The following is a 14,194-nucleotide window of genomic DNA, read 5'->3' as shown; positions in this document are numbered from 1 at the left end:
AAAAACTACGAGATAATGGTATACGTACGCTGTTTGAGTCTTTCCTCCAAACAGAATATGCCTATTCCCACGGCAAACTGAAGGAAAGCTATATTTATTTCAAAATGAAAGAACGTATTGGAATGCGGTGTTCTGCATTAGGTACTTGGAAATCAATAATATATCAAACGCATTGTATTTATATTCTTCGGCCCTTAACGGGAAAAATAACTCAACGTATATTGAATAAAAGCGGCGAAAAGAATATGACCCAAGATAGCGCAAGAGAGTCAATAGAAATAATCCGATTCTATGACTTATGCAACTTTTTTGGCATGCACAGTCCCCGCGTTGGCAGGTTTGGAATCAGAAGATGTCGTGCCCATAAGATAAGTTACGGAGCGTGAGGATACTGAAATTGGGGCTGGCGTTTTATTTCCTTGCCGTAACGCGCCATTTACTCACTCTCTCGTGAGCAAACAGTGCATTTGTCATGGGGAAGGGTCCATATCAATACCAGTAGCTACCAAGCTACTCATAACTCTTATAATTCTTTTTCTATAATGAGACTCAGGAAAAATATAAAACATTATTGGGGATTATTTGGTTATACAGAGACACTGACAAAGAGGTAATTAAAAGAGTTGGGGAGGAAAGGGCAATAGGGAAGAGCATAGTGAAAAAAGAACAGAGCTGGTGGGGGTCAATAAATATTCGCGAAGAAGTGTTTGAGGGGTGGTCATCTTCTGCCACAATTACACGGACTGAAGTTGTCGCCATCACACGATTAAGAATGGGACACTGTGCTCTGACACACTCTTACGTCTTCACGCTGGAGATAAAACTATGCCTCTCTGGGAAGATTTTAATGCCCTATTGACTATCTGTTATGTGCTGACGCAATGCGAGAGATATCGAGCGCAGTAGGCAAAACATCAAGGGAGACCTCATTTTTGTACAAGACGTTAGCCCAGAAGTCCGTAGTCGAGTAATGGCCACCCCTGTGGGTAGGGGGATAGAGAATGCTCCCACAGTATCCCTGCTTGTCGTAAGAGGCGACTGAAAGGGCGGGGAGAAAACCCCGAAAACAAACCCCCAGCCAGCAAGAGATGCGCCAGGATAGTGCTGTGAATTCACTGTCTGTGTGTGGCCATACCATCTGGCCCGCGATTCGCCCAGGTGTTTGCCGTGTCTGGAGACCCGTAAGGGAGAGAAAGGGATCCTTGAGGGTCAGCTCTCTGGTTCCCAGCAGGGTATCGGATGTTCCCTATGGACCGGAGAGTGATACCCCTCTTCGGCCCCAAATTTCGTGTAAACGGGAGGCCAAGAGTTAGCCACTCCAGGTCAATCGGCTTCCGTCACGTTTTCGCTCCGGTGGCGAGTGCCAAGGTTGTGGGGGTCTGCGTAGGAATGTCAGAGATGTAAAGGTTTTGGTGGGCCCTTGCATCGAATATCCACCCTGAAACAGACAACCACTCCTAAAGCACTATATCCCCCTTGTTAGCTCTGGCGACGGCTCTGGTTTAGCGGACTGACGTCGCGAATGTGTGGCTCCATGGTGGGTGGGGAGGCCGAGGGATGAAGTAATTTTTGCAATGGAGAAAAAAACTTTCCACCACCTAAAAGATCCCGTCCGGACGCGAGCGTGGGAGATAATTGTTACGCCGCATGTAGGCGGTACTTGGTAATGTCCTGTACAATATGAGATCTTGAAAAAGGTGTAACCTTTCCTTATACGAAGAGTACTATCGCAGATCGTATGTAACTGGTGACCCTAAGAGCGTGAAGTAACTGAGGGACACTGATTACAGAGGACCTAAACGATAGACATGGTGAAAAAATTTTGGCAATGGGAATGCGCCATGACATTTTTACCATTTTTACCAGTTTTAACAAGGTTTAGGTGCGCTGCATTCTAAACAGTTGTCGGGGAGTCATAAATCATCATGACCTCCTATACGTGGAAGTCGACGAGATCACAAGAGAAATGTGCTCTCAGGGAGTAATTGATTGTCGTCGACTAACCACGAGTCTCAACGGAGAAAATGTCAACGGCACCTCCGTGATATTGACGCTTGCGCGAGACAGGCTCCCCGTCAAGGTGCTTGTTGGGTATGAATCAGTTCCTGTTCGGCAGTTTATACCGAACCTAGTGCGTTGTTTTCAATATAAACGCTTCGGCCACGTCGTGTCGCGATTTGAGGGCAAGGCCTCCTACCCGTGCTGTGGCAAGGACACGCACGAGGGTAAAGAGTACCCCTCGGGATCTCTTTGCGTCAATTACGAGGGTGTACGACCAGTGGACTCCCGTGATTGTCCGAAGATGAAACAGGAAAGGAAGGTCATGGAGATAAAGACGGTGGAAAAAATCCCATACATGGAAAGAAGGAGAAAATACAGGGCGCTAATTGCCCCAACTTTTTTTCCCGGTCCTTCGTTTCCGTTACGTCCATCCCTTTGCAAAAGTGTATCATCGCCACGCAAACAGACGTTCCAAGAGACACCGCTGCGTACATGCGAGTACAAAACTTGAAAAGCACCAATGAAACTAAGGTGGAAAACGAGACACCTACTCCGGTGGGCCCTTCAAAGAAGAGCCCACCGAACACCATCAAGGGGATCACGCCCACAGGGTGTGAAAAGACACCATCCCCTACACCTCCAGCAAAGCCAAGAAAGCCGGAGGTTATGGCAGAGGACCATATATCTCGGATGCTGAGGTCCTCGCGAGCAAGTGGAGGAGGAAACATCGCTTCAAGCGATGATCGTTAAATGGTTCGTAATCTCACTACTTTTTAAAAACTTATTTATTTATATATCTCTTTATTTTTTAACATTTAAAATGTCTTTTTTTTGGAATGGAACTGCAATGGTTTCATCGGCACGAGGAGGAGCTGGCTATTTTATGTTATGATTTTTATCCCTCTTGCATCCGTCCGTAAGAGACACATTTGAAGGCGGCTGACCAGGGTAATTTAAAGGGATGCTTTGTTTTTAGACTGGATGACACGAGTGGTCAACCAGCTCAAGGTGGAGTAGCAGGTGCGACTCGTGAGGCCCTTAGCATCTCCCGAATCCAACTGAACTCTCCATTCCAAGCAGTGGCTGTTTCAGTGTACACCCCTGAAAGAATAACCTAATGTAACGTTTATCTGCCGGAGAGTGCACCGGTAACACATTTCAATCTAGAAGCCCTTTTCCGTCAGCTACCTCGGTCATTTATATTGATGGGCGATTTTAATGCCCATGATTCTTTTTGGGAAGGGCCAATTATCTCTAATAATAGGAGACGACGGATTTTATCTTATTTTATTGAGGATTTCAATCTGTTTTAAATAAAGTAGTGGCAAAAAAACTCGCTTTAGCGGTTTTAATGGGGAATTCTCAGCTATAGATATCTCTAGATGCTCGATAGGTCTAGCCCCAAAGCTGAAGATGTCCGTTCACAATGATCTCCGTGAGAGTGACAACTTTCCTCTTTTACTCGCAAAAGAAGACATTTCGCCTAACATTTTTGAACCTCCGGAAAACTGGATCATCAGACTGATCATTATTCAAGCGCCTTTTTACTTTTCAGCATGACGTTGGTTTAGACACCCTGCGCAACGTCGAGACACTAAGTTCAACGCTCGTAGCGGCAGCTACCCAAAGTGTCCCTCGTTCTTCCGGCAACAGTAATCGAGCACCTGTCTTTTGGTGGAACGAGGAATACGGCGGGGCGATCCGTATGAGGAAAAGAGCGATGAATATTTAAAAAAAAGATCCTACGGCAACGAATCTGGCATCTTTTCGCGGGCTGCGAGCGCGAGTTCGAAAGGCCGTGAAGCAGACCAAGAAGGCTTCCTGGATAGACTACGTCTCTACGATAAACCATAGAACCCCACTTTCTCAGGTATGGGACAAAGCGAAGAAAACCGTCGGGTCCAACGGCTCATTCGTTATCTCACCATTGCTTATAGCTGGCCGGGTGGTGACTTCACCCCCTGAATCAAGCGACATATTTGCCAAGCAGTTCGCGGTCAACAGCAGTGACGAGGGCTACAATACTGACTTTGTAAATGTAAAGAGGCGATGCGAGAGAGTCCCTCTTAATTTAGGTGAAGCTCGAACACCGGCAGAATGTAATGTGCCTTTCTCGTCCTGGGAACTGAAATCCTTCATCGCAGACTCCCATAACACTTCGTCAGGTATGGATGGGATCCACAACGCTTTTCTCCGTAATATTCCGGAATCAGCGTAGGGGGAGGTCCTCAATACCCTCATCCTGTTGTGGATCTAGGGTAGTTTAGTTTCCCAAATTCCTGGCAGGAGTCCGTAGTGATACCTATCCCGAAACGGGGCAAGATAAAAAATGACCCGAAATAGCTATCATCCCATCTCTCTCACGAGTTGCCTGGGCAAAGTGATGGAAAGAATGGTCAACCGACGTCTCGTTTGGTGATTGAAGAGACGGCACCTTCTTTCCGACGCTCAGTGCGTGAGAGGGCAGACTATCTGGTGCGCACTAACAATTTCATCCAGGAAGCCTTTATTCTCCGCCCACACGTCGTAGCTACCTTTTTCGACCTTGAGAAGGCCTACGATAGTGTGTGACGACGAAAAATTTCAAACACGTTGCTTAAGTGGGGATTTAGAGGCAATATGGCCCCTATTTGTTAGGAATTTTTAACGAATATTTTTAAAGTGAGGACTGGCAAGTATTTATCCAAATCCTTCATACAGGAGAACGGGGTACCTTAGGGATCAGTGCTGAGCGTGACGTCGCAATTTGCCGTCGAAATCAATAACGTGACGGAATGCATCAATACTCCGGTGATGGCATCGCTCTTTGTGAACGACCTAGTCATATTTTGCCGGTCGAGACGACTGGTAAACGTCTCCAGGCAAGCTCAGGTGACCCTAAGTAATTTGGGAGACTGGTCGCGAATGAACGGATCTCGTTTCTCTACAGAGAAAACGAAATGTGCTCATTTCCAACGTCTTCGGCGACAACAAATACCACCGAATTAAAGCATACTGGGCAGGAATCTCCTATTTGTTGAGTCCGTCCGCTTTCTGGTAATGATCCTTTATCAAAAACTAAACTGGCGGGAGCATATCCGCGTATTTCTCGAGAGGTGTTGTCAAACCCTCAATGTTTTAAGGTTTCTAACTCACTCTACATGGGGAGCAGATCGTGATACCATGATTTTATTATATCGAGCCTTGGTCCGTTCGAAATTAGAGTACGGTGCAATAGTATACTCCTCAGGACGAGAGTCTTATTTGAGACCCCTTTAATGTGTTCGCCGGGATACGGTTGGCCACCGGGTCATTTAGAACCATCCCAGCCCCAAGCTTACTTTCTGACAAAGGGGAGCCATCGTTGGCAACCCGTGGGACCTTTTTAATGGGCAATAATGCCTGTAAAGTTTTATCCGTGACGGACCACCGATGTTTTAACATTTATTTTAACCCACGGTTTTTAGGGATATTTTACCGGCGAATAAGGGCCACTAGGCCCCTAGACGTTCGTTTTAATGATTAATCCATAATTTAATTTTACCTTTCCAGAAGTATGCCCGGTCTTTTACGCTAAATATCCGCCTTGGTTGTCACCGAAGCCGAATATTAAGACCATGTCACTCGCGCACCCTACGGCGATCACGGCCGAGTCGAAATACCAACCACTCTTTAGTACCTTCCTCGGATCGCACTCCGACTTCGTCCCTGCCTATACTGATGTGTCGAAGTCGGAATCCGCATGTGCCTGTGCGGTCGTCTCCCGCTACCATGGAGTCTTGAGGGGAAAACTGAGCACGTTTTTCAGTATATTCACAGCCGAACCGTCAGCTATCAGGATGGCCATGAAAGAAGATAACGACGCTTTCCTCATCTGTTCCGACTCGTTGAGTGCCTTAAAATCCATATCGGTCTTCTCACTAATGCACCTGATAGTTCAGGTAAACCATTATACCCCCTTATCCCCGCAGAGAAAGGGGAACAGGGCATCCTTTATATGGTCCCCTGATCACGTAGGAATACCTGACAATGAAAAAGTCGGCAAAGCAGCGAAGGAAGCTCTGGACAAATTCGAGACCAATTCCACGTTGTTATCTGTGGAGGATGTAAAGGCCGCCTTGTGGAATTTGGTTTTAAACCATTGGAAGGAATCTTGGCTTTAAATTATAATAAACTTAGGACTATACAATCGGTCGTTTCGGCATGGCCCTCTTCCATCCGGAAAATTCGGAGGGAGGACATCACGATCACGCACTCAAGGATAGGGCATTCTGACCTCACGCACTAGTACCTCTTCACGGAGGTACAAACTCACTGCAATGATTGTGACCTCCCGCTGACAGTGGATCATATCCTGAAACAGTTTAATGCATATCAAAGGGCAAGAGAAAGGTTTAAAGTAAGGGTAGATTTAAGTAATATTGTAGGGGATGACCCCAACTTTTAAAATAGAGTTTTAGCATTTTTAAGGGAAACTGGCCTAATGAGGCAACTTTAGTTGTGGTCTCTTTATTGTTTAATGCTTTTTGTTTTAAATATTTATTCAATTACTTATTTATATATTTATTAAAATTGTATTGAGGTTTTAAACGTTTTGACAGTGGTGCAAAATGACCATAGCTGTCGACGCATCCTAAACATTCCATTATTACTACTCGGGTAATGGCTTTTTTTGTAGGTATCTGGTCTCCCATTAATCTCTTGTAACATACGAGTGATTAAAGGGAGAAGTAAAATCTTGTTATTTTATAATTGATGGTATTCTTTTTTAAATAGTTTCGTACATCTTATGACCGTACTGGGTTGTGCGAGGTGCGAAATGACCTCAGTAGTCGGCACACCCGGCTAAATCTATCACGACAACAACTACTTCTACTACTACTACTACGTAAGTGTTTGAGGGGATAAGGCACGAGGGGAGACCAAGAGTGCAATATCCGGTAAAAGTGAGGGAGGATACCGAGCAACATCGGCGAGAAACGAGTGGAGGTCTGTATACGAATAAATCCAACGATTATCAACTTCAAGGTGAAGTGGCTGAATGAAATCTATAACTAGTCTACAAATGTGAAGAAACAGTTGATCAGGGATGATTTTTCTTCTTGAATTTGTCACCGCGGGCACCTCTTGCCTGGTGAGGTCAAACGAAACAGAGATTCATCAAGGTTAGAGTAATTGGTTGAAGAGGAAGTGAGGGTACTTAAACCTGGGAATTAAGCCTTCCCTTAACCAAAGAGTCGAGAGTTTCATCCTAAGTTTGTATCGCCTCCCCCATGCAAGGGAACGGAAGCAATCACCGACACTTCTTGGAATCAAATCCGGGCCATCAAAGTGGGAACAGCTTCAAGGTGCTGCACATCTCGCCATTCAAACCCTCATTATGTTTCAAGTTTTGTGATTGGTTGGTGATCACACGAATACTTTCCAGAGACACTTAGGCCAGATTTTATGATGTATTGTTAAACTGAAAGTTAACTTTAACCTCAGTTTCGTCCCAAAACTCGTTGTCAAAAACAAGAGTTTCATGACCGCCAGATAAGTTCAAAATATCATTTGTTGATTAAACAGCTCAATAACTGAAAGAGGATATTACTACGGTTGCAATGTTCACATTCACTGATGATCAATTATACGTGTTTATAGAATCGGACTCATCAATGAACTCCAAGTTAAATAAGTAATCACGTTAACTAACGATTGGATTTAACGAGACATTTTAAAATCGGGCTTTAGTTTATGTAAAGGCATAAAAGTTGAATCTCATCTCTACGACTGTCTAAGAGCAAGGAATTCCATCCGCAAGGTGTTCTTTATTACAAACGTTGTGTTAAGAAGTTTCACTAATGTTGCATAAAACAATTTGATTCAAAATATTTACTTTCAATACTTACATGGTGTACCTGGAGAGTGAATACTTGAACTTGAAGTCTATTGGCACATGTGTCACATTTTTTTAAATTTTTTCTACTGTTTTGCTTGCTTGAAGTAACGGTTTCATGGTTACTGTATGTTCAATCGTAAACAGAAATTATCTATTAGTGAAAATGGTATTCATGGTTCAAATTCAAGTTCGCATCAAAGTAAAGCGAATGGCATTGCCAGTGATAAAAGAAAGCGAGTGTCTTATTTATGCTTTGGTAGATGAAAATTTTAACATGGAAGAGGAGACGAAAGAGTCCTTCCCTAATAACGACGTATAGAAACATATAATACCGGAGATGGTCTGGTTTGGTTTTGCCTGTTGGATTGGATTGAAACCAGCTGGGAATAAAGGCAATAATCAATGGCTTCTTAAGCTTTGACGTTGTTGATGAAATCTGGCTTTAGCACCTAAACACCTTTTTTGATGTAAATAATGTAGTGAAATCGTGTGGAGATTTTTAAGGTATCATAATGGGGAAGCTCTTGATGCGCAAAGATATAGGGTTACCTGTTATCTCATTGGTAATGATTCTAAGAAGGTGTAGTGTCTTTAACAGTAGCCATTTATTTACTGCTTTGGATAAATCTTAACATACGTTAATGTACTATTGATACTCAGATCTTCACGAATTCAAACTCCTCAATTTTTGAAACGGATGGTGATTTTTGTTTAGTTTCCCCCTGTCACAAATTGGACATCATGTAAGCAAATAATACTCGAAGAATATTAATATATGCTACTGCAGTGTGAGAGGGGTTGAATTAATTGGAATCACCTCGTGTATAAGGGTTGACATTGATTGACAGTACAATGTTACGAAATCCTTTTGTGAAAAGTAAATCCGTAATTGCCGAACTGTCGATGACTTCTAAACGTCTTGTCATATCGCTAATAAGAAAACGAACCGCCTCATTTCCGCCTACGTCGGGTAGGGATTTCCGCAGCCTCGCACCCTTCTCGCTCCGTGTTCCTCTCTCGGCGCCGTCGATCGAAGGGTGATGGATGATGAACCGTTGGAAATGATGGTCGGGCCGCGAGGAGAAGGGCGGCAGCCCACTTCCCCTCTCCCCCTCCCACCAACAAACACACGCCCACCCACCCACCCACATCCGCTCTCCGGGGCCGAGCTGGACCGATTATTACCTCCCCCCTCTCTACCCTCCCTTCCGCACCTCTCACAAACCGCTCCACCTTTCCCTTCCTCTTCCACGAGGAAAACCTCAACCGGTTCACCGGAGACTGATAATCACATCTCTTCCCCCCGCCGCCGCCCCGCCCATCAAATCTTCTCCCGGGAATGTTCGAAATTTCTGCGGAAGATCTCTGGTCGGTCAGTCAGTCACGTTGCGCGTTCCCCTCCCCCACGCGGTGAGAGATTCGGACAAGGACACACGTTTTTCGATCGCGGCACGTTTTTCGTCCGGCCGGCACGCTATTACGCCCCCTTCTCGGGGGTCGGGAGGAAGCTGGGGCCGCATGCCTCCCCCGGTGCGTGCTTCCATCCGTGGAGCCCAGGAATTCTACTTCTCGGGTCTCCCCTTAGTATCTGGCGCCACGGAGCGCGGCTCAAGGAAACCGGAGGGTATTCGGTGGTGCAATGGCGGGCCTCCGCGCTCTCTCTCCCCCCCCGTCGTTCTCCTATCCCGTCCCTCTCTCTCTCTTTCCCCCCTCGTCGCCCCCTACCATCATCATTCCCGAGGTTTCTTCTCGATCTACAGCCGTTGAGATCACTAAAATTTCCATGGCTTAAGTGAAAAGAATGGTTGCATGAGATGCTCTTTTGCGCGGGGAAATGATGGGTAGACGTAATAAATGGTGAAATTTGATGAACACAGTGGAAGGTCTGTCGCTGAAATCGGCAAAATGTTTATATTCTAGCTCTATTGGCAATTTAAGGAATGGTTTTAAATACCGATTGAGATAACCCGGATATGCTTGAAGCGAATTTTTACGTTACCTCAATTTGAAAATCAACCATCCCAACCTTTCCCCCGGGATGATAGTTAGTAAGTCCCTTTTTTCTGCATTTCTTAGTCTCATTTTCTTTCCTTATTTTCATATCTGTTTATCCATTTTGCTATTGACAGTGAAAAATTGTATTTAAAGTTGTAGTTGAGAGGTCAACAGCCAGGTATTTTATTCACTAATCATGGCTGGTTCAAATTTTAAAAAGATTAAACAGATTACTGCAGTTCATTAGCTGCATTTCAATTTTTTATGTAGGTTCTTAGAATGGGAAAATTACGGGAGGAAAATAATTATTCGAAATAAATGATAAATGAAGCCTCAAACACATACAAATGAAGTAACAAGGGAAATATATTGGCGGAAAGAAGATATTCTCGTATGTTGCACATAAACGAGTAGTTGCACCTGGCGTTGAAACGTCTATTATATTGAAACAAAAAGTGGTCAGTACAGCTGTATCTAATTTTTTATTCCACCACCTCTTCTTATAGTTGAATTCATTGTACAGAGCGTACTTAAGGAAAAATCTTTAGGCTTGCAGTGTACAGACCATATGATTCATCTTACATGATTAATATACCGTAGTGTTGGAGAACGGGATTGATAACGTAAATTTAATGCTGCTTTCTTCATGTCAGGTTGGCATAATTCGGCATAATTGTGTATATATTATCCAAAAAATAGTCTGCATGCTGATGTTGAATGGATAATATGAAAGGCACGAAGAAAAGGGAACATAAATCCTCATCTAAACAGTTAATGCGGGGGCAACTTTCCGTCCTTTCACTCCTTCTTTCGCGATGATGACTGGTTATTATTTAGGTGGGCGCTAATTTATTGCAAGAATGTTCCCTCCCCATTTGGAGAATCCTCGGTTATTCAGTGGGGCTCGAGTAGCATTCACTTGATCAAATTCCTCCTAAGGCAACTCGAGAAATTTGCTTGTTAATTCTCCCTTTCATTTCTTCGAGATGAGAGCCAGCCAACTCCCACTTTCCCGGAACCGTCACTGCGGTGGCATTGAGAATTCGGGGAATTCCGCGGGAGGCGCGAATGCGGCGGCCAAAGGATATCGAAAAACTCTCCTTCCACACCCTTGAACCATATTCTTACTCTTTCTCGATTCTCCGTTCAACCCCTTGATCATTCCACCAACTCGTCACTCGGGTGATATTTTTTTACCATCCCGGCAGCACGTTTGAATCCCAGATGCGTCACATTCTTGATGCATGAGCTGCGTATGATTCGAAAATTGAATATTTTATCATATCAGTCTCAGTCAAATGTAAGACGAAAGGAAATATATAACTATGCCAAATGTTAGGTGTACATTTCTGTGCGTTTGAAGTGGCCGATTCCCACAAAGTTTTCGTCTCTATGGAAAATAAGCCTTTTTCTTTTGGCGAGAGGGAACGTGCTGTTTGGCATAACTTGCCTACGGATGATTGGCACCCTTTCGTTTGAGGTCCATCTTCTTCCGGCGGGTTCCTGGTAACCGACGGCCTCTCCACCTTATTTTCTCGTTAAATCACTGACGGTTCGGCCCTGGCGGTCTCGTTAAAGGCCTCCTCATTTTATCTCCGATCTCTGGCCATCTCACGTTAGGGGAGCCTCGATAGCCTCGTCTCCTCCATTTCCCATGCATGCCACCCTCCATTCTCATTTCCCTCACCTTTCCAACCTTCGGTGCCGGGCTGTTCCGAACATTTTTGAGAGTGAGAAGTGCCCGATGGCGCGAACTTGACTATCTATATGCAAATGGGTGCGTGGATGACCGTTCTCGCCTCCCGTGATCGAAATTTCTGCATGCGATCTGGAGGCGTGATGGGGGAGGGAGGGGGGAGGATTGGTGGTGGGCAGGAGGAGAGAGGCAAGGAAGGGTGAGGATGTGCTCTCGGGATCGAGTACCTCGGCAGAATGAGCAATGGTGCGCCGCACGGACTTGCAGAAAAGTGTTGTCGAGGGCCACGGTCGCGGATCCTTCCAGCAGCAGGTTATCCTTCATCGCTGCCCACCCATATCACCTATAGCACCAAAGGATCGGGCTTAGCGCGCAAAGATTCCAATCTCCGCGATAATTCCACACAGTGGGTCCTCATATCTTCACAATTAATGCTCTAAATTAGACGGTTAAATTGTATTTAACCGGGTAGGGAAAATTCAAACCTCAGCGGCGACAGCTACGGAGGGGGCGTGGTAGTTAAAGCTAGTCTTCCGCTACTGACGGGTGAGCCCCGATTGTAAATGCCGGGTGATGCCTTTGGGAAACTCACTTCAGATTCAAGCTGTTAAATTTTCTGGATATCAAAATTTCGTGGAATACAAATAGCGGCACTGAAAAAGAAATGCCCCCCCCTCATTCCACGAAGGTGTGGATTCTACACGCCACAGGGCTTGTCAGGAGATATAAGAAAAACATCCTTGTTTGATACTGTGGCTGACAGCCCAGACGCAAGATGATTTAAGTATTAACGAGGGAGCTTATTAACATTATAGGTAGAAATATTCCCTCTGGGAATGGTCTTGTATTAGAGCGCGGTCGGGGAAGACTTTTACTTCCAGATAAGTATGCCTGTCGCCTGTGTTATTCTGCTAATATTTATTATAATTAGATGCGAAGAGCATTTTATCGGAAAGAAATTGGTCTATCCCCCCCCCCCGCAATCTTAATGAAGCGGATGTAAGAATAATTATTTATTTTTGTTTCATCGTCTTAATGATGTGTTCATATTGTATTTTTCATGATATTTTCTTATACGTCTTCTTTTATTACTGTTATATTCTCATCGGAAATAGGGTTATCGCTTCTAAATACGGTTTGCCATTTAGATGAACTTAATTGCTTGCAATGGTGGATGGCGTAACTTTGTGGATCTCCTTCATGATGCTTAGGAAATAAAAACACTGCTATTCTACACAATTCTAAATTTACTGCAACCGATTTCGATGCAACGTATCATGATCTGGCATATTTTACAAAGTTTTCACGTGGTTATGTAGCACTGAATGTGGGGGGGGTTGTGGCGGGAATCCTTGGCGATGAGGGAGGGGTGAGGTTTGTTTTGGGAAGTGAAGGTTGGTAATGAATGGGTTGTCACCGCGGGGGGTAAACGAACTTCATTCCAACCACGCTAGATTTAATTTCTCACTCAAACTTCTCAATTCGAATTTTTAGTTGACGATTCTCCGGGTTTTCACCAGTTTTCCTTAAAATTGGGAGGAGTGATATATACGAACTATGCAAAAATAGCTTATTAACTTTACAAACATACAAAAATAGCTTATTTTAGATGAATGATACATCACAATTAAGAGAATTTAAATTTCATCTTCATGAAGCATATTGTCTCAAGAGATTTTCTTCAAATCGTTTCCTTCGTACAACCGCACGAGCTTTTTTAACATGCTCCTTAACGAACCTTCCAAGGTGACGTTATCATCCTACTTTTAGGTGGGTGTTCTTCTAGTATTCTCAATAAATATTCACTCTCCACCAAGTTCTATAGAGCTTTCTGTAAACCTGTTTAAGTATTTATGCAATAGAACATAGAAACAATTGCGATTGGTATTAATTTTATGCGTCCTATCCATCGTTAAATACGGTCATGTTAGCAAATATTCTCATAAATAATTCTCCGATCACGTAAAAAAACGTCTAAATAATGTTTCAAGTCTCGGAGTTGGACAGCATTTACATCCAAGACATCTCGTACAATTATTCTAGTCACTGTTTCATTGTATCTTGCGTAAGGGGCTCTTAGGAAATGGCAAACGGGGATGTTTCTTCCCATATCGGGGTCTTTTTAAGTACAGTGCATCCTGATCCCGCAACCCTCGTTGCCGTCAACAACTTGAGGGGGTTTGCAGCGAGCGGTGAGCGTTGCACCACCCTCTCTTCGTTGCCGGAAACGCGGAATTGAGTTAGCACGACCGCATCCGAAGTAAGGGTTTGGGAGGCTGCGCGCACGTCGACGCACACTGTCAAGTTGCCAGCGGAAACAATTTTCGGAAGAGATTTCCGGGATTTCCGTCTGGAGGGAACAAAAGCATCGCGACAACACCGTCTCGAAATTCCTTCCTTCCACACCGTCGGTGGTGGGCGCTAAGGCTCGCTCGCTCCCTCTCCTTCTCTCCACGCAGTTGGAGGGAGGTGGGCGGGGATGCGAGAGAGGGGAGGGGGTGTGCTTGGGGGGAAGGGGATCTGTGGGGGGAGGGAGGGATAACATGAAAGTGGACCGAGAGGAATGAGACGGGAAGAGTGGTAGGATACAGAAGAAGCGCCCGCCCGCCGAACGTCGGTTACGCGGAGATGGCGCGATAATT

General features: G+C 44.7%; 1 protein-coding gene across 1 annotated transcript in view; it reads left to right on the top strand.

Moving 5' to 3' along the window:
- Window positions 1–14,194, top strand: part of LOC139690764 (uncharacterized) — a 64,044-nt gene that overhangs the window by 14,034 nt on the left and 35,816 nt on the right. The gene's annotated exons all lie outside the window — the stretch shown is intronic.

This window comes from Hetaerina americana, unplaced genomic scaffold, assembly GCF_022747635.1.
Source record: "Hetaerina americana unplaced genomic scaffold, ioHetAmer1.1.p SCAF_3, whole genome shotgun sequence".
Classification (NCBI taxonomy): domain Eukaryota; kingdom Metazoa; phylum Arthropoda; class Insecta; order Odonata; family Calopterygidae; genus Hetaerina; species Hetaerina americana.
The sequence above is the reverse complement of the archived record's forward strand: the minus strand, read 5'-3'. Positions and strand labels throughout refer to the sequence as shown.